This window comes from Monodelphis domestica, chromosome 7 (genome assembly GCF_027887165.1).
Source record: "Monodelphis domestica isolate mMonDom1 chromosome 7, mMonDom1.pri, whole genome shotgun sequence".
Taxonomy (NCBI): domain Eukaryota; kingdom Metazoa; phylum Chordata; class Mammalia; order Didelphimorphia; family Didelphidae; genus Monodelphis; species Monodelphis domestica.
Genome location: NC_077233.1, coordinates 237974802 through 237995511, shown reverse-complemented (window position 1 = coordinate 237995511; position 20710 = coordinate 237974802). Strand labels below are relative to the sequence as shown.

The 20710-nt window shown below is 38.8% G+C and overlaps 1 long non-coding RNA gene across 1 annotated transcript in view; it reads left to right on the top strand.

The window, feature by feature from the left end:
• LOC103093044 (uncharacterized) overlaps window positions 1-18089 on the top strand; it is a 29217-nt gene extending 11128 nt beyond the window's left edge. The window contains exon 2 of the long non-coding RNA XR_469826.2: window positions 12592-18089. This is a non-coding gene — a long non-coding RNA (uncharacterized LOC103093044). The remainder of the gene's footprint in view (window positions 1-12591) is intronic.
• Window positions 18090-20710: the final 2621 nt, after the last annotated feature.

Genomic DNA, 20710 nt, shown 5'->3' with positions numbered 1-20710 from the left:
ATTTCTTCAAAGACTTTCATTCCATGAACTATTGAGATACTGGACTCAAATTGGTGAGCAGGGCTCTCTTCCCTTTTTTCTACCTCTCCCTTGTCTACAAGAAAACCTTTTACTTCAGTAATTAGATTATTCAGAAAAAGATTTAGGGCAACCTACAACCCCTCTAACCTTTACCCTTTGCCCCAATCAACAATTAAATAAAACAGGCAAATAGCAAATTCAATCTCGTTTATTTACATCTAGAGAGTAAGCCCATTAGCAGACTCCATCTTGTTGCCAGTTTTCAAGAGGACATGAGGGGGAGGCTTTGAGTGCCCCAAAGCAGTGCATGTTTGGATTGAGATCCCATATACCTCTCCTTGTAGAGAAGACTTCCCCACGGCCCCTGAGGGCTGGCATGGCCATTACGGAGCAAGCCTTCACTGAGGAGAGATCTCCATTTTGTCTCCTTCAAGTAATGCAGGGACTCCGGGAGGGAATAGTAAGGGAAGCCATTTTAATCAACCCTTTCCTCACTGCCTTCAACCCTCATTTCCCCATCTAAGGAGTGTGTGTTCCCTCAAATAACAATATGAAAAAATCCAGAACTGGAGTGGAAAAGTATGATGGGAAACATTTGGGTAAGAATCAATAGAAGGAAGAGAAGCAAAATTGTCATAGTAATATTAAGAGACCATATGGGGCAAAGAATGAACTATAATGAGACCAGAAACCAGATCACAAACTTAACATGAAGGTGACGGGACATTTCACAAACCCTGACTTCTGCTGGTATATTTCCTCAGTCAAAACCTGAAAAGTTGATAAATTCTTGACTTGTAAATCAAGATCTATTAATCAAATTTTTTATTTAAGAACCTTATTCTTTTTTTTTCTTTTTTTAAATTTAATATATTTTATTTGATCATTTCCAAGCATTATTCGTTAAAGACATAGATCATTTTCTTTTCCTCCCCCCACCCCCCATAGCCGACACGTAAATCCACTGGGCATTAGATATTTTCTTGATTTGAACCCATTACTTTGTTGATAATATTTGCATTAGAGTGAAGAACCTTATTCTTTAAAAGGCAGCAAAAGGAATAAGGAGAGCTGCTAGTCTGGACCCCATTATGACTAAGAAGATGGAACTGTTATTTACTAAAGTAGAAATGACAGGAACCTAGAGATCAAATGACCACTCTTTCTTAAAATTCTAGAAAAAGATAGGTAAGAAGGCATCATCTGACACGTGCTATAGATTTGGGGGTAGCAGATTTCAGCTTTCATATAAAGGACAGAATGAGAGTGACATAAAATTCAAAATGAAAAGGAAGAAATTCTAATGATAAAAACTCCAAGTGATATGGATGAGGAAGGGGAAAGCTGTCTAAAGAAATTGTTGATTCACTGGGAATTCATCTACTGAGTTAGATTTAATATTGTCATGGAAAAAAATGGAAACAAGGACAGAGCAAAGTATAAATATAAAAGTAATACTGAAATTTAAGGATAGTGGTAGGATCTCTAAAGTTCAGAATGAACTATGGCTAAGTATGAATATACAGGACAATAAAAAGGGCTATTTTAGGTAAGTTGGGAATAATAGAAAAATCAAAGGCATAAAATTATTGATAAGATAAAAGTGAGGGACAGAAGGTACAACTACTCAATTTATTTTGCTTCTGCACTGCCAAGGAGAATGATCTTTAAACTTAGAAGGTTAGTATTAAAATTACTAATAGGGAATTAAGGCCCAAGAGGAAGTGGCATTAGGTTTAGAGTTAGGAAGACCTGAGTTCAAATCCAGTTTCAAACACTTTCTAGGGAGCAGAGCCAGATGGCATAGTAGTATCACAGAAAACTGGAACTGTTCTGAGAATCCTCTCAAACCAACCTTAAAATACCACCACAAAATGAATACTAGAGTCAAAGAACCAACAAGGAGATGGAGAGAAGTAATTCTCCTGCAGAAAATAACTTGAAAGGTTGGCAGAGAGGGTCTATTTCATGAGTGAGAGGGAAGCTGGAAGTAAAATTGCATGCAGAAGAGTGCAAGCTGCCCAACCCCCACCTACTGCTCCATATTCCAAACCTGGGCACAAAATTGGAGACCCTGGGACTCTGCCTAAACCAATAGCAGAGAACCTCATGTCCACTTCCTTGAAGTCCCAAGCCCTGGCACAAGCCTGTAATGAGGCCCCAACTACCTGTAGCACTTGGCCAGTTCAAGCCTGTGGTGAAGTCCCTAGCCCCAGGGTAAATTACTTTAAAATTCTCCGAGCTCTACAAGCCGTCATCAGTCCCTAGAGGAGATTGAATCAGCAGTGGGAGGTGGCTTCCAGAGCTCCAAGCCCACAGACTTGGAACCACATTGGAAGAACTGAAACTTGCAGCAAACCAGAATGAGAGATGAGGGTAGCAGTAAGGAAAACTAAAGTTTAAGGGAATGCACCCTCTACTCTGAAAACAGAGTCCATCTTTAAGATAAAAGTAAAAATGTTTAAAAGATGGGAGGGAGGTGTGCTAAGAAAATCAGCAAACAGCAAAAGAAATACCTAACTCTAGAAATTTTTTATGGAGACAAAAATATTTTTAAAAAAATTAGAATGGAGAAAATAGAAGCTAATGACTCCATGAATCATCAAGAAACAAAGCAAATCAAAAGAATGAAAAAATAGAAACAAGTATGAACTATTTCATTGAAAAAATAACTGACCTGGAAAAGAGATACAGGAGAGAAAATCTAAGAATCATTGGACTATCTGAAAGTCATTATTTTAAAAAGTCTAGACATCATATTACAAGAAATTATCAAAGAAAACTGCCTTGATATTCTTGAACAATAGAGTAAAACAGAAATTGAAAGAATCCACAGTTCATCTTCTACAATAAACCCCAGGAATATTTTTGGCAAAATTCAAGAGCGCCCAGGCCAAGGAGAAAATATTGCTAGCAGTCAGAAAGAAATAATTCAGATACCATGGAGCAACAGGCAGGATTATATAGGACTTGGCAGTTTCTACATTGAAGTACTGGAAGGCTTGGAATATGATATTCTGGGAGGCAAGGGAACTGTGTTTACAACCAAGAATCACCTACTCATCAAAACTGACTATATTCTTTCAGGGTGAAAAAATAGTAATTTCATAAAAGAGAAGATTTCTAAGCATTCCTGATGAAAAGACCAGACCTAAACAAAAAATCTGATGTCCAAATACAAGATTCATGAGAAGCATAAAAATGTAAATAAGAGAAAATTTAAGGGACTCAATAAAGTCAAATTGTTTGTATTCTTATGTGGAAAGACATTTGTAACTCTAAAATTTTATCACAATCATAGTAGTTAGAAGAAATATACATAGACAGAACATATAAGAGTAAGTTGATAAGGAAGACAAAAAAACAAGGGTTGAAAAAGAGGATTGCACTGAGAGAAAAGAGAAGAGAGAGGTAAAATTGGGGTTAGTTGTATCACATAAAGAGATATGGAGAAAAAAAAACTATTACAGTAGAGGGGAGGATGAGGGTGGTGACGGGCAATGCTTAAACTTTACTCTCACTGGAATTGGCTAAAAGAAGGAATAACAATCAGACTCATTGGAGTATAAAATCCTATCTTACCCGAAATCAGTGATTGCAAACCTAGGATATGAGTGCCAAAGATGGCACACAGAGTACTCTCTGTGGGCATATGCTCTGTCCTCCCCCCGCCCCCCAGTTTGATACTAGAAAGGCAAAGGGACTCAAGCAGAGCTGCTCCCTTCTCCCTCTCCACCATGCCTGATGACATTTTTTCACATCATCTGTCCCTTTGCCCAGCAGCCCAATGGGAGTGCACAGTGGGTAAAGTGGGCAACTCATAGGAGGCAGAGCTAGAGGGGAGCAGAGAGCTTGGGCCACTCCCCTTCCCTTCTTCACCTGCACTGAAGACATTTCTCTCATTATTCATCCTTCTGCCCAGCAGCCCAATGGGAGTGCTTCCTCCCTCCTCTGTCTAGGGTAAAGAGGAAGCTGGGAGGAAAGGTGAGGGGTGGGTCATGTAACTTGGTTTCCAGGGGGAGGTGGGGTGCAGCACTCAGTCTCTGGGAGAGGGTAGGCATGGCACTTAGTCTGGGGGTAGGTGGGAGTGGGGCCTGGCACTCCATCTCTAAAAGGTTTGTCTTCACTGACCTATAGAGAAACAGAAGGTGAATAAGAAAAGTGGAAGAAGGAAGAGAAGTAATATAAAGAAGGGGGAGTTGGGGAGAGGTGATTAAAAGCAAAATACTTGCGGGGAGAGGCAGAGTGAAAAGAGGAAGTACATGATTAAAAGGGATACACATTAAAAAACATAATCCTATGATATGTTGTTTATTAGAAACACATTTGAGGCAGGTAGACACACAAAGTTAAGGTAAGGGGATGGGGCAGAATCTATTGGGCTTCAAATGAGATTAAAAAAAGCAAAAGTAGTAATACTGATCCCATACAAAGCTAAAGCAAAAAAATGGGTCTAATTAAAAGAGATAAGGAATGTTATTACATCTTGATAAAAGATACTATAGACAATGTAGTAATATCAATACTTAATGTATATGCACCAAATGATAGAACCTCCAGATTTTTAAAGGAGAAACTAAATAAGCTCAAGGAGGAAATAGGCAGTAAAACTATACTAATGGGAGATCTCAACCTTCCCCTATTAGAACTAGATAAATCTAAGCAAAAAAATATATATGGTTTCAGTTATAAATGAATCATGAAGGTATTAAAGATGTATTCAAAAGCTGACTCTAATGAGCAAAGTGCTCCTGGACCAGACTTATGGATATATTTATAATATTTCACATGATTGATTTCTGAATCCTTAAATTGGTTGGTTCTTAAATTTTGTGGAACTTTGAAATCAATTCTTTACTGTGATCTGGAGTCTGAAAGCTAGCAGACCAGTTCTAAAAGGGCTTTTTAATGTCAAAGATTTACATTTGCATCCCTAAAATAAGCCTGATGCCAGCATCCCAGAAAGGGGAAACGTTCTGTCATGGTTAGCTAGTGATCTATTGTGAGTTTGTCTTTAACATGTTAACATGATTAAATTTAACATGTTAAAATTTCTGATGTACCAAGTGTTTGATTGACATCCCACAACCCCTATTGCTACTTTCCTTAATAAAGACAGTTTGACTCACTCACACACTCTCTCTGACCATCTGAGGAGGAATAACTGACCTGCTGAGACCAAGCTAAAGTTTGTTTGTCCTTGTGTTCTCTCTCTCTCTCTCTCTCTCTCTCTCTCTCTCTCTCTCTCTCTCTCTCTCTCTCTCTCTCTCTCTCTCTCTCTCTCTCTCTCTCTCTCTTTCTATGTCCCTTCTATGACTTATTTTCTCTAACCTATAAACTTAACCCATTCTTTCCAGCTTCTAGCCTCCCTCTACAGGTTGATTCAAACCCATGCAAGAATTATATGTATGAGCTGGTTTTCTACAAAATAAATAAGAAAGAAGTAAAGGAAGTGGATGGAATTTTAGAAAAATTAGATTTAATAGATCTCTGGAGAAAATTGAATGGGGATAAAAAGGAATATACCTTCTATTTCATAGCACATAGTACATATACAACAACTGACCATGTACTAGGGCATAAAAAGTTTACAACCAAATGCAGAAAAGCAGAAATGATAAATGCCTTCTTTTCAGATCATAATGCAATAAAAATTATAATCAATAAAGGTTTATAGAAGGAAAAATTAAAAATTAATTGGAAACTAAATAATGTAATTCTTCAAAAGGGGTGGGTCAACAAGAACAAATTATAGAAACAATCAATGATTTCGTTAAAGAGAATGAAAATGAGGAAGCAACATACCAAATTTATGGGATATAGCTACAGCAGTTCATAAGGGAAAAAAATTATATCCCTGAATGCTTATATCAATAAAATAGAGAAGCAGGTCAATGCAATCCCAGTTGCAGCAGGACATGCAACTAAGAAAACTGGAAAAAGAACAAATTAGAACCCCCAATTAAAGACCAAATTGGAAATTTTAAAGACCAAAGGAGAAATTAATAAAATTGAAAGCAAGGGAATTATTGAACTAATAAATAAGATTAGGAGCTGGTTTCATGAAATCAAACACTTTTTAGCTGTTGGGCAAGTCATTTAATCTCTGTTGAGGTAGTAGTAGTCTCTCAGTGTCCGAGAATAACAACTGTCTTTGTGCATTTTCATCTATGGTGTACCCTCATGTGGCTTTGGAGTCCAAAGGCTGAGGCACAGAGTTTGTGGCACATGGGGCATGGAACACCAGTTGTTATGGGAGGTGCGGTTGTGGTCTGGTGTCGGCGTTCACGCGCAGCGGCAAGACGTCGACCTCGCTCATCTTCAAAGGTGGCGGCGGTATGGTTAATGTGGGTTCGCCAGCTGCTTCTGTTGGAGGCAGCAAGTTCTAGTTGCTTTGGCGTAATGCCAGCCCACTTCAAGTTGGACTTTAGCTGATCCTTGAATCTTTTCTTTGGTCAGCCTTGTTTCCTGAGTCCATCTGACAGTTCACCATAGAATACCTGGCTTGGTATTCGCTGAGGAGGAAATAGCAAACCACTAGAGTATCTTTGACAAGAAAACCTCATGGAAGCTAGATATTCCATGGGGTCATGAAGAGTAGGACATGACTGAATAACTAACTCAACAACAACAACAAAGCCCAAGAAAAGTGAAGAAATAGTATTGCACTGGGTAACCAGGTCTAAGTGAACTATATATCCTAGATGAAATAGTAGACTGAGGGTCTGATTGCTGAACCATATAGTCAGTGATCTTTAAAAGACTGTAGAGAAAAGGAAGACTATAGCAGGATTGGGAAAGGTCAAAAGTCTTTTTTTTTTTAAGTGAAAAACTACACATCATAGCTTTGTGATTTCTAGTGAAAATTTTAGACATATGATCAAAATTATGGTTTTAAGCTTTTATAAAGGGAGGTAGGGAACATAGCTAATATGGCTTCATAAAACACAAGCCATGCAAAACTAATCTTATTTGATTTTTATCAGGGCTAATATAAGATAGTCTAGGTCAGCACTAGAGAACCTTTATTGAATTTGAGTGCCCAGAGGGCAAATTCAAGCTGTCTATGAGCCCCCCTGCATTACTAGAGAGAGCCAAGGGAGAAAGTGCTTGCTTTCGGCCACTGGACAGAGGGGTAGAACATGCAAAAAAAAATGTCCTTGAGTGCTGGGAGGAGGGGGGAATGGAACAACTCCCCAAGTGCCAGCTTTGCACTGGTGCCACATCTTCACCAATGAGAGTCTAGGTCCTAGACCAATAATCCCCAAAGTGGGGACCAAACATGTGCAAAGGGCCCTAAAATGACCCCAAGAAGTTTACAACCAATCTGATGGTGAGATGGGTCAATTCTACCCATTCGGTATCTATTTGGAAATCTTCTCTAATTGTAAGAATGTAAAATGTAGGTTTTTATGCTAATATGAAAGTTCTAAAGTAATATTGTGGTCACTGATTTAAAAAATATTATAGCTTAAGTCAAAATGATTTTTAGTAGCTTTATTTACAAAGAGGTAGAAAGAGTGAAAGTGGAAAAATGTAAGAAGAGGGTAGAGAAATGTCTAGCCTATCACCCTAAGGGCAGGGTAGTGGCCTCTGGAGTTGTCACCCACTTTAGCAAGTGACAAACTCTCTTACTTAGTATAAAGTAAGAGCACTTTAAGTTCTTGATTTGATTACCTAAAAAATAGACAATACAACCTAGCCATTGTCTTCAGTGATTACTATCATTTCTCTGCTCTATCCTCTTTCTCTATATCTGGGCAAGCTCTTACCTTTTCCCTTCTATGCCAGGCATCAGCCTCGATTTATAGTTATAAACTAAACAAAATCTGAGTACCCACAGTGACTATGCAGATGTCACTGGGAAAATTTCTTCTTTCCCCACACATATTTAACCCCTCTCCCCAAGATTACCTTCTGCCTTTGGTAAAAACAGCCCCCCTCCTTTGCATTTTCACTGAAGAGTGAGTCATATAAGATGCTTAGGCATGGATAGGTCAAAGATCTCATTATGTTTTCTCCAATTTAACCCCCCTTCTAAACATTCTTATTTCTGGTGAGAACTATCTTTTCAGTCACCCATGTTCACAACCTCAGTGTAATTCTGGAGGTAAGTCAATAATTCATCATTTACTTTGCCTTTGTTTGAAAGAGTATTCTATAGCCATCAGACCGTACACCATGCTTTCTTGCCAGATTTATAATCTACTTCTTGTTCTGTCTATACTACACCTCCTGATTCCCTATTTTCCTTTCCTTTAACCCTCATACCCCCAAGTCCCAACCAGCGCAACCTTTCTGTTGCACCTTCTGGAATCTGTTCCTTGTTTTGTAGGAACAAGTTTTTCTTTATCTTTATTTTAAATCTCTTCTCCAACTCCTTCCATCTTCTTGGCAATCACCAAGACCTAGGTCTCCTTTGATGACACAGCCTCGTTAACCACAATTTCCAGTACTGGTTGTAGTTTTGCCCATTTCTCCTGGCTCATTTGTCAAGGCAAAAGAACTGAATGTTCTTTGTTCCCCATTGCCCCTTCCAGGTCCTGCCCCTACTTCCATCACTCCTCTATTCCTTTTGTTCCATAAAATCCACATTTCCCACTCAATTAAAATCCTGATAAATGTTGTCTGTAGACCCATAGTGTGAATTTTAGATTTTCTACACCCTGATTAGTTTTTAAAATCCTAACAAACAGGAATGTCAACACCCCTACTTAAGGATTGTTGAGGAGGTATGGCGTCTGACAGACATGTGCTAGCAAGTGACAAATAAGAAAACAACTGACAAACCCCCCTGGGCTGTCCTAAGATTAGCTTAAGCTACCATTGGTACATGTAAGATGCAGGAAGTGATGTAAAAAATGTCTATAGATTCACATCACTTCCTCTTGCCGGGCTCTCTTTGATGGCAGTGGAGGCGTTGAGCTCTGGGTATCTCTCATGGAAACGTTGGGTTCAGCAAAGCAGTGTGCTGGGGATCTTGGCGTTTTGGCATGCTTGCAACTCTTGTCCAGACTTGGCGATGAGCATCCTTAGTGAAGAAACTGGGAGAAGGTCAGTACCGTGGGTCAGGTGAGGCGTCTTCCCTGAGCTCTCTTGGAGTTTAGGCTGATTCCTTTTTCCTTTACCTCCCAAAAGCACTATCCTCTTAGGAGGCCTCATGGCTGGAAGTCGAGCTAGATTAAATCTTGGAGGAGGTCTCATAGCTGAGGTCTCTGAACTTCCCTTAGCTTAGGCTAGGGAGAAATCTTATACCTTTTTCCTCTCTTCTTATTTTTTTTCCCTCTATTAAACCACCATAAATTTCCCAAACTGACTTGAGTATTTTTATTGGGATTGAATTAAATCCCTGGCAATCACTAGTATAATATATTCAGTCAAAACCCCCTATATTTACCCCTTACAATAGGACAGTCCTATTCCTTCCTCAATAAGTTCAATATCTGGTTCACAGTCTTTCTCTCTGCCCCAATTCCTGCCCTCATATAAGGAGGCTTCAACATACGTATTGACACACCACCATCAGACACTTTAACTGTTCAGTTCCTCAGCCTACTTACTTCCCATTACTTACTCCTCCACTATACCTCAAGCCACATACAAAGATATTTTTTTATCTCATTATCATCCACAGATGTACTGTCTCCTTGTTCAAGAAATCTGAAATCCTCTTCTCTGATCATAATCCTTTGGCTTTCCACCTCTCCCTCTCTCTACCTATACCAAGTCCTACTCTTTTTCTATATCCTGATCTCCAAAACCTTGATTCTTTGGTTTCCTCCTAGGCCAAGGGAACTTTCATTAATCAGACTCTTTTCTTTTCCCCACCTTGACCCTTTGGTGTATCAGTTCAACTTTAAACTGTTGAGTACCTGGCCCTCTTGACATCTTGCTAATTATACCTTACTAAGCCTCAGTCTTGCAATCATTCCCATTATTTGCTGTCTTCTACTCATACACTGCTTAACAAAGGTGAAAAAAATTATACTTTACATAATCTTTCCATTTAATTTTTTATGATTATCCCACTTTGAGAACCAAGCCAGCGGACTCTCAGAGGGGAGGGTTCTTCTTCTAAGTGTGATGATTCAGTCAGATAAATGATGAGAGACACTGGGTGCTCATTTAGGCATCACCCAGTGTTCTGCCATGGCAGAGAGGTTGGTTTATTTTATAGGTTCAGTAAGTACATGCTTTTCTGGCACACAATCATTTCTCAACATACATGTTTCCATAGAACCTAACAACAGACACAAAGCCTAAGGAAATAGTCAACAAAACATTGTTACTATGACAAAAATAGATGAATGACATAAACAGGATGATCTGGAGGTTGGTTCTCCCTGACCTATGGGATGACCTGGGAGAATCATTGTTACTTTTGGTTAGCTTTCGCAATCAATCACAAATTACTTAGGAGATGGGTTACAAAACAGTTTGTAGCTAGGTACAGGGTTAGAGGGTAATTTAAGACAGACTAGAGTTGGGATTTTCCTCAATTTCCAAGATGTATATTTCTTGTGCTTGATTCAGACACCTGGCAAGGTTGCTTGGTATATAACAAATCAGTGGAGTGTGTCCTGTATACCTGGGCTTGAAGGTGGTTGATGTTCTTGGCTTGCCTGGCTTGTAATGAGAGTGAATGTAACTCTATAGAGAGGGAAAGGAAGGGGGTAAATGGGTAATAATCTTTAGATTTTAATTCTTTGAATTTAATCTTTTAGGGTAATGATCTGGGGGGATTAAGGTGGGATATGTGTGTGTTAACCCTATAAATATTTGCTCTCATATTATTTCTCCTGTATTGGAGAGAGAACAATAATCATAGCAATTCCATTAGTAGGGGAAGTTAGAGGGAGAAGTCACACAGAAGGGGGTTCAGTGGGTGCCTTATTTTCTGGGGATTGCTTTGCAGTCTCTATTTCCCCAATCTGTGACTGTCAGACAGCAGGGATATGATGGCTCTCCACAATCCCAGTCTCTTAAGAATTCTCTTCTTGTACATAATTTTGAAGGCTACCTCTTTCCCTTTTCCTCTAACTTGTTTATAACAAGATCATATACATACATATATATATATTATGTAGGTCATATATCCATTTGGAGCTTATTATATACATCAAAAGATAAAGTTTCATTTTGTTCTAAACCTAATTTCTGGCAAACAGCTTTCAGTTTTCCCAGAAGCCCTTTGTATGCTCCATATTCATTGTTTCTTATGTGGAAGAGTAGTATTCCAAGGAATTCCATCACATTCACAGAATCTATTTAGTCCTTCTCTGATTGTTGAGGTTCTACTTCCCCCAGTTCTGTAATATTAGTAAAAATGACTGCTATTACCCATTTTGGTATATTTTGAACCCTTCTTTCTATATTTGAGTTGTCTGGGTTATATGCCTCTCAGTGATATCTCTGCATCAAAAGATATCTATCCTTATAGCATTAAAATTCCAGAATGTTTGGACCAATATTCAGTTCAAACAATAGCATATTTGTGTTCTTGTCTTTCCACCAGTTTTCCAACATTGACTATGAACTTTTGCCACCTTACCCAAATCTCTATGTACAAGGTGATACTTCAGAGGTGTTTTGATGGGCATCTATCATTATTAATGATTTGAAGCAAACTTTCATATGATTGTTAATAGTTTACAATTTTTCTTTTAAGAACTATTTGTTTATATCAATTTACTCCTTAAATAAGGGGGGGGATGTCTTTTGATGTTATGTATTTATGTTAGTACCATACAGTTTGCATATCAGACAAAAATAATATTTTAGTGAGTGGGAAATTGGTTGCTTTTTGAAAGAAATACACTACAGAAAGAATTTTGAAAAAGGATACTTGGAAATGTATCCATTATGATATTATTTTGGGATTCTGAAAATTAGGTAAGTATATTTTACCTATTAAACTCATAAAAGAATACGCAAACTTGGACACAGAATTCTCTAACCTATTATGAAATTATCAAAGAGTTTCAACAAATTTTGAACTTATTTGCTAAAAATGAAAATGCATCAACTTCATGAAAATAGTTTGTAAGAATAGTTGATTTACCTAAATAAGAAAACTTAAGAACTAAATTTCAATGAAAACTTTTGCATAAATTAGCACAAGGGGTCCAAAAATTAGCATCAACAACGAATGAAGAAACATTTATTAAGTGCTTACTATGCAGCAAGTACTATGATACAAATGCAAATGCAAAGCCAGTCCCTGCCCTCAAAGAGTTTATATTCTAATAGGAAGGGACATATATAGAGTGGCCAGGAAGAGACATTTTGGTTTAAAAAAATTACACTAATGGTGAATGGAACCATAGGGGAGCAAATTAACACACTTTTGCCAGAAGCCATAAAAAGAAAAATCATAAAGATGTGGGATGAAGAATGGAGGGATGCCTTGAAAACAAAGGCTGCTGATATAAAGGTGGTCAGGGGGTTGTTATTTGTCCTCGTTTTCAAAGAGAACCAGTAACATCACAGGATGATTTCTTGACTTGCTCATGAATTGGATTAAAGTGAGGCAGAGTTGCATAAAGTCATCAGCCTCACTTTCTCTTCCAGATTCATCAAAATCCCTAGCAAAACTAAAGTTAGGACAACTGATGATGGCCCAGCCTGCGTGGATGACCTTAGTATCTCTGATGTCTGATCCAGCTCTAAGAGTTCCACAGCACCTGCTTCAGACACCTTCATAGGGCTGGAACGAATTGTTCTTTTTCAACCATTTTGCAAGCTTAAGTCTTCATGTGTTTAGTGTAGACACACCTTTAACTCATCTATGGGTCTGAGGCTTATCAATCAGGGAGTAAAGAATATTCGAATGAAAACTAGACCTAAATATAGTGGGGTAACAGAGGCAACTCTGAATATGAAATCAGGGACTTATAAGGATGGAGTTAAAGAGGAGGAAGGATTAATTCCTCCAGGGATTAGTTTCTGGTCTAGTCTACAGGCTATGGGGAAATGATGGCAAAAGAAATTATTTAATAAGTGCAGTCAACACTGCAATTCTTCTATTTGGAATTATGTATCTTATGATGTATCTTTTTCATCTCTGACAGCCATTAAGACTAAACAAACTAAACTTAGAACCATGTTCATGCATATATAATTTATAAATGAATAAATGAATTACAGTAGGATGTCTCCAAAGTCTAAAAGCAATATTCAGCTGTTAAATAGCGATTAAAATTTAATATCCTACCAAGACATTTGGGAAACCTGGATTCATTTATTTTGGAGAGGAGGGTTCAAAATTTTTTGAAACAAAAGGGGAGCTCAATCAAAATCCTTTTGAGATCTCTGGTTGAGGTTTCAGAGATTACTAGGCATAGGGAATATTCATCATAACCTAGGATATAGTCTTAGAATCACCCAAAGGCCTTGATCTAAAGAAAAGATTAAGCCTGAGGGCATTCGCTAGTAGGGTAGACCTTCTTCTCTATCTTAAACAGTTTGATAGCTAAGGTGAACTTGCTGCTTGGAAAAAAGGGTAGATTCTGGAGTCTTAATGAGTTTGGTGTAATAATTCACCAAGTCCTGAGAACAGGCAAGACCATCAAGGCCTCTTTCCTCTTACCATAACTCCCAGATGACATCCATGGTTATCTCTTATCATTCCCCCTTTAGAAGACATCTGTAAGCTTCCTTATAATCCTTCCTGTGTTGTTTATTGTATGTATTAGAAACATAGATATTTGTTAATATATGCATTTCCCCAAAAGGCCCACACTATCCAAAATTGCACAACAACAACAACAAAAAAAAGCACAGGCTTGGGGAGAGCTGGGTGGCTCAGTGGATAGAGCCAGGACTAGAGACAGGAGGTCCTGGGTTCAAATGTGACCTCAGATACTTCCTTGCTGTGTGACAAGTTATTTAATCACCATTGCTTAGCCCTTATCACTGTTTTGCCTTGGAACCAATTTGCACTATTGATTCTAAGACAGGAAAATGAAGTTTAGGAGCACAGCCCTCAAAAACTTCATCAGTGACATGAAAAGGAACCTCTAACAATGGTAGCACTGATTTTTTTTTTGTTGTTATCATGCAAAACTCACTTCCACATTGGTTGTGGTAAGAGCACACTTAGACAACCCAAACCCCCAAATAGAAATGTCAATAGGTAGCCGGGTTTTATACATGTCCAATGGTCAATGGCTGAGTTCTTAGCTACTCCTGCTGCTCCACTTACACTCGGGCTCTGTCCTAACAAGCTGGCAGGCCACAACTCCAGAGGGCTGAAGCCTTGCCTCGTGGAAGGCAGTGGAGGTGGAGATTGGGGTAAGGGAGACCTGCTGGCCCAGGGCCAATTTCTCCTCGGCCGGAGGGAATGCAGCGACACTATGACATTTTCCTGTGCAAAGACCCAATGTTGGTGGACCCTATTGTTCCAAGGGTTGTAGCTTGTGAGTTACTGTGAAATGGTGCCTTTTTCAACATACTGCTGGTTTCTGGAGACAAACATTGGAGTGATGGTCAAGATTTACTACTGTAGCAACTGGGTTGGAATGAATTACAGTGTTTGAGATGGGTGTTCTAGTAGAATTGACTCTGTGTATGTGTGTCTGCACAAATATATGAATACATGTATGTACATCCATGGGCATGTAATCCCAACGACCACTTTTTGGTGATACTTCCAACTCCTTTGAGTTCTTTGATCAGAGATCTTCCCTCCTGGTTCAGATGTGTCAGACATGCACACATACACACACAGATACAGATTTGAATGACAGAAGATTTGAGTTCAAATGCTGCCTCAAACCTTACTAGCCTTTGGACCCCCAGGTGAGTAACAGAATGTGTTTTCTCAACTATAAAATGTTGAATCTTTGACATATGCTTCATTTCCTAGAGCACGATATTTCATCACAGCCCTTGACTGATGGGGATCTACTTTATTTCCCACTTTTTAATTTGGGGGAACTTTTTAAAATCAATTACCTCCTTGGAGTACGGGCAGTAGTTAGGAATGAGACGGGGGGCCTTTATTTGCCCAATTCCAAAATGGCGATACTAAATCACGTCTCTCCCAGAAATGCACTCGGTTTCTTGATTCTTGAGAGTTGCAGCTACCTCAATACATTCAGGCCCACTTTTCATTCTAGACATGTAAAAAATAGACTCGAATACAGGACTACAATCCCCATGAGCCTTTGCTCCACTTCCCCAGAATGCCTTGTAATCTCACCTGGGCCGAGATCGAGAAGATATTTAAGCAAAGGCTTTTGAAGGCCTCGGGGCTTTTTGGACTTCCGTTTTTGGAGCAGAGGCGTCTCTTCCATGATGTGAGGTTATTTTGTCTAGGCCTTTGGCCTAGGCACATGTTTCTTACTTGTATATTCTTAATCTTTAACTTTAATAAACCTCTAAAAAATATAATACTCCTTGTAGAGAGAAACTAATTTCTACCTGCCTCAGATGCCTCAGTCTCCCCCTCTCCCCTAAATTTTAATCATTACAGTTATGGCGACCTAATGGGAAAAAAACTCAGTCTTCTGATTTCTTTTCTGATCTTAAATTCAATTTTAATAGCTAGTACCTAGAAATTTTTTTTTTGAGCCATATCTCACTGGCCAAGGTTTTCTACCCTCGCAAAGCTGCTACAGACTCCGGACCTGCTGCCCACCCCACCTGGCTCGGTCCCGCCGCTTCCTGCCTCAGCCTGCAGCCCTGATTGTCCTCACCTGGTACCTGGTCCCGGCCTTGCCCACCCCCACAGCCGCTCCAGCTCCAGCTCCTGGCCTCTCACCGGCCCGCTGCCTGCCTATTTCTGTGCCTAAGACCCTCGAGCGTGACCCCAGCCGGCTTATCACCCAGATCCTTGGAGCAGATCGCTCAGGACTCATTGCGACCAGCTGGTAACAGTATTGGCCACGTGGGCGGAGGGGAGAGACCAGAGGGAAAGGAGACCGGGCAATTTTCCCTTAGGCTAAGCCTCCACGTGGATGGGGGTATTGGCCACAGGGGTATCAGAGAGGGGAAAGACAGAAAAGACTAAAGAGAAGAAACAGATCTTTTCAAACAGAAACTTAATAGCAATGGGCTGTTTAAAAGGATTTTTGACTCTTCTGGCAGTTTCATTGATTTTACCTGCCTGTCTGGGAGCAGACTCAGCCCAAAGATTCAACTTTAACTTTGGGGAGGAAAATGGGTGGCCCAGCGAACTGGAAGCCAGGCCCAGAGACGGGAGGTCTCTAGTTAAAATCTGGCCTCAGATACTCCCCAGCTATGGGGCCCTGGACGGATCCCTTGAACCCCATAGCCTAGCCTTTACTACTCTACCTTCGGACAATAGACATTTAAATGGATAAATAAAAAGAAACAAACAAAAAAAAACCCCAAGGAACTTTGAAGAGGCTAAAGGCTATATTCTAAGGCATTTCAGACTCTAATGGTTTATAAAATTATCTGTATTCTATTGCATTTTTTGTTTAAGATATAACTTTGTGATTTTAAGTTCATATATTACTGGATTGAATATTATTCTGTGAACTGAAGGTTGATGGAATTTATTTTGAATGTACTGAGTTTTGAAATTCTGTTGTTTTCCCCCTATAACTGTGTTGAAAAAATATTATTGTGAATAAGCCCATATATGAAAAAACAGCTTTTTTCTATTTTGCTGAGGATAGATGGACTTCAGAACTGGTTATAATTGTATTAACAACCTTTGAAAATTTAATGTGCTAAATACCTCAAATGATTTGATTTTAAGGGTTTTTTAAATATGATTTTGGAATTTTTTTTAACAATCTGGTTATTTTGCCTGCCCCTGCCACGAGGTAAGGCCCATTCTAGTAGCTGAAGTGAAATGTATTTTATAACCCCCAACCTTCCCACATGTGAATGGAAGTTGGGCAGTTAATTTCAGGGCATTTGTACCCTTGGGAAAAGCCTCCAAGAACAAGGAGCACCCCTTTATTTATGCTCTTCAGCTCACTATTTTACTTCTACCAGGATGATATATAGATTTCTTGATTATGTTCTAAACCCAAGATGAGTTTTACTTTGTTTTAAAATATGTTTAAATACCAAGGTTGAAGGATTGCTCTGTTTGTAAAAATTGTGACAAATGTCCATCAATTCATAGGTTTTAAAAATGTCATACAGCAACTTATGTGAAATATGAAAGTGTGTTTGTTTGCTATTGTAATTAATTGGGCTATTGAGAATTTTGGGGATTTTGGTAACTACATAGTTGTACTACTGTATTTTTAAAGATGAAAAAATTGTTAACCTTGTTCAATTCATTTGCCTTCTACTCACAGTGATCATGGCCAGATACAAAGAGGAAATGGATCTCATTTTTTGGTGAGAAAGCCTGGCATATCTCTTGCCAATTGATTCATATACCTCATACCTCAGCCATGCATCCCTAACTGATTCTGAATCTTTCAATCACCCACAACACGGGGGAATGTAAAAAATATCATTATTTAAATTGCAAAGTTTAAATTCCTTTTGAGAAGAATTTTAGGTGAAGAAGATGCTACCTCTCTGAATCCAGAACTGAACTGTTGGAGAAGCCACCATGAAGAAGCCTCCAGACCACAAGTTGCACAAAATTGAACTTTGGGTGTGGTTGATTGAACATTTATTTGTATGTATACTTTTATGCCAAAGGGGACTGCCCCCTAACGGCTTTTTGTCAATGTGTTCAGAAATTATTGGTTTTATTCTTTTTTCTCTTATCCTCACACTATTGTAATCTTTTAAGTTTATTATGTTTTTATGATCCTTTTGGGGAAAAATTAATTTTTCCACAAATGATCACACGGGGGGATGTAAAAAATAGACTCGAATACAGGACTACAATCCCCATGAGCCTTTGCTCCACTTCCCCAGAATGCCTTGTAATCTCACCTGGGCTGAGATCGAGAAGATATTTAAGCAAAGGCTTTTGAAGGCCTCGGGGCTTTTTGGACTTCCGTTTTTGGAGCAGAGGCGTCTCTTCCATGATGTGAGGTTATTTTGTCTAGGCCTTTGGCCTAGGCACATGTTTCTTACTTGTATATTCTTAATCTTTAACTTTAATAAACCTCTAAAAAATATAATACTCCTTGTAGAGAGAAACTAATTTCTACCTGCCTCAGATGCCTCAGTCTCCCCCTCTCCCCTAAATTTTAATCATTACAGACATTTGCTCATGAGTTGGATTTAAGGGCGGCGCAGTTGCATAAAGTCATCCACTTCCCTTTCCACTCTCTTCCAGTCGAGTCCAGTGACAAGACTAGTCAAGGCCACCGATTACAGCCCAGCCTGCAAGGGGCAACCTTGGCACCTTCGAAGTCTGTGAGGTGAAACCTCAGGGTTATCTTGATTTGTATTTTGATATTAATATAGGGTGGCACTTAGTGTGATTTAGTTTGCAATTTCTTGAGGAACTTTTTTCTCTTTGATCTCATACTCTGGCAAATGGTTTTTGGGTTTGTTTGCTGTCTATACACAGATTTGGAAACTTTTAATGACCTTTTAATTGGCAAATCGCAAAAGGCCTTTCCTCACACCTCACCCTGATGACCACTTTCTTGTGCTACTTTGCAGTTCCTTTGAATTCCCTGGTGACAAATCCAGTTCAGACCGCTTCCTTCTCCTACCTCGACAGTTGGGGGTAATTCAAAAGCTCTGCAGGGTGTGGTAGAAAAAGCTCTGCTTTGGGAGTTAGAGGCCCCCCTGCTTATCCCTATAACCTCCCTGTAAAATGAGAGCTCTGGATTAGATGACCCTGAGATCCTATATGGCTTAACATGAGATTCTTTCTATGGAATTCCTAAATAGGTAACAAAAATGAAGAGCATACCAGCAGTACACCCTTTTTTTCATTCATTTGTAAAAAAAATTTTGAGTTCCAAATTCTCTTCCTCACATCCCCTCTCCAACCCAAGGCAAGCAATTGATATCAATTATACATGTAAAATCATGCATAACATATTTCCTTATTAGCTGTTGCAAAAAAAAAAGTGAAAAAATATGCTTCAATCTGCAGTCAAAAGTCATCAGTTCTCTCTCTGGTGGTGGATGGCATTGTTCATCATCAGTCCTTTGGAATTATTTTGGGTCATTATGTTGGTTATTTAATATTTTTGTAACTGTGTACAGTGTTCTTCTGGTTTACTCACTTCACTCTGCATTAGTTTTCCCAGGTTTTTGTGAAACCATTCCTGCCATTTCCTAGAGCACAATATTCCATCACAATCATACAATTTGTTCAGACATTTCCCAAATGATGGACATCCCCTTAAATTTTTAATTCTTTGCCACAACAAACAGCTGCTATTTTTTGTACACATTTTTCTTCAAATTCTCTATGATAGTAGTAGTCTTGGGTCACTGCAAATATACCCTAGTTATAGAAGAGATGATCACTAGTTGTGAACGCTTAAAGTATAGGGATAAGTTCAAGTCCAATTTAAAGTCAATTCTTCTTTCCCCCGTAACAGAGTTCTTAGAAAAGTGGGAGAAAGGGAAATGAGCAAAGCAAAAAACATATTTAAAAACTTCAAAGGATCTGTAATTTCACTGGTTTGAGTAGTCATTCCAATTTCATGAAGAGCAAAATGATTTTTCACTCTCTATAATTGTTGCTCATATCTTTCAGTAAATCCTCTATGAAGAACCTGACATGGGGGCAGCTGGGTGGTTCACTGGATTGAGAGCCAGACCTAGAGACAGGAGGTCCTGGGTTCAAATCTAGCCTTAGCCACTTCCTAGCTGTGTGACCCTGGGCAAGTCACTTAACCCTCATTGCCTAGCCCTTACCACTCTTCTGCCTTGGAACCAATACACAGTATTGATTCCAAGATGAAAGGTACGGGTTTAAGAAAAAAAAAAAGAAGCTGATGTGATGGAATTCTACCTGTGGTTCTTGGAATATTCCATGGCTACTAGTATTGGTGCAGCACTTGGAATAGCCATTAGTTAAGGATGGTTCTTGATATAATAAACAAAATTGGCCTATAGTACTATATTTCTGTAATTAAAATTAATCACTTTCCTATGTCCTTCTAAAAAACAAATACATTGTATGTTTATTTTATTCTTTTTATTTAATAACCCTCACCTTCCATCGTGGAATCAATACTAGGTTTAGGTTCCAAGGCAGAAGAGTGGTAAGGGCTAGGCAATGGGGGTTAAGTGACTTGCCCAGGGTCACCCAGCTGGGAAGTGTCTGAGGCCAGATTTGAACCTAGGACCTCCCATCTCTCTCCATCCACTGAGCTACTCAGCTGCCCCTCTTTTTTTTTTTAATCAATAAGTTATCATCTTGAACACTGCCATAACTAACACTATTGTTCTCTTTGAATGATTTTCCCCCCTCTTCATTGTCATTTCCTAACTCCTTGTAGTTAAATCCTCTTTTTTGACTAAGAAAAACAATTAAGCAAAAACCAGTTGAGATAGACACACTCTCTAAAATGTACAAGATTTTGTCCTAGTTGTCCCTAACCTCTTTGCTTTGAGGACAGTATGTTTCATTAACTGTTCTCTGCAACTTTCACTGGCTTTTCAATTATTCAGAGTACAACTTTTTAATATTTGTTTTCATTGATATTGGTAATAGTTATTTTGCTTATTGTTCTTTTGATTCTGTTTATTTGAGTTACTTGATTACTTTGAATTAGTCAGGTTCTACATTTCTACAAATTTATCATTTTTACTACTTAATAATAATATT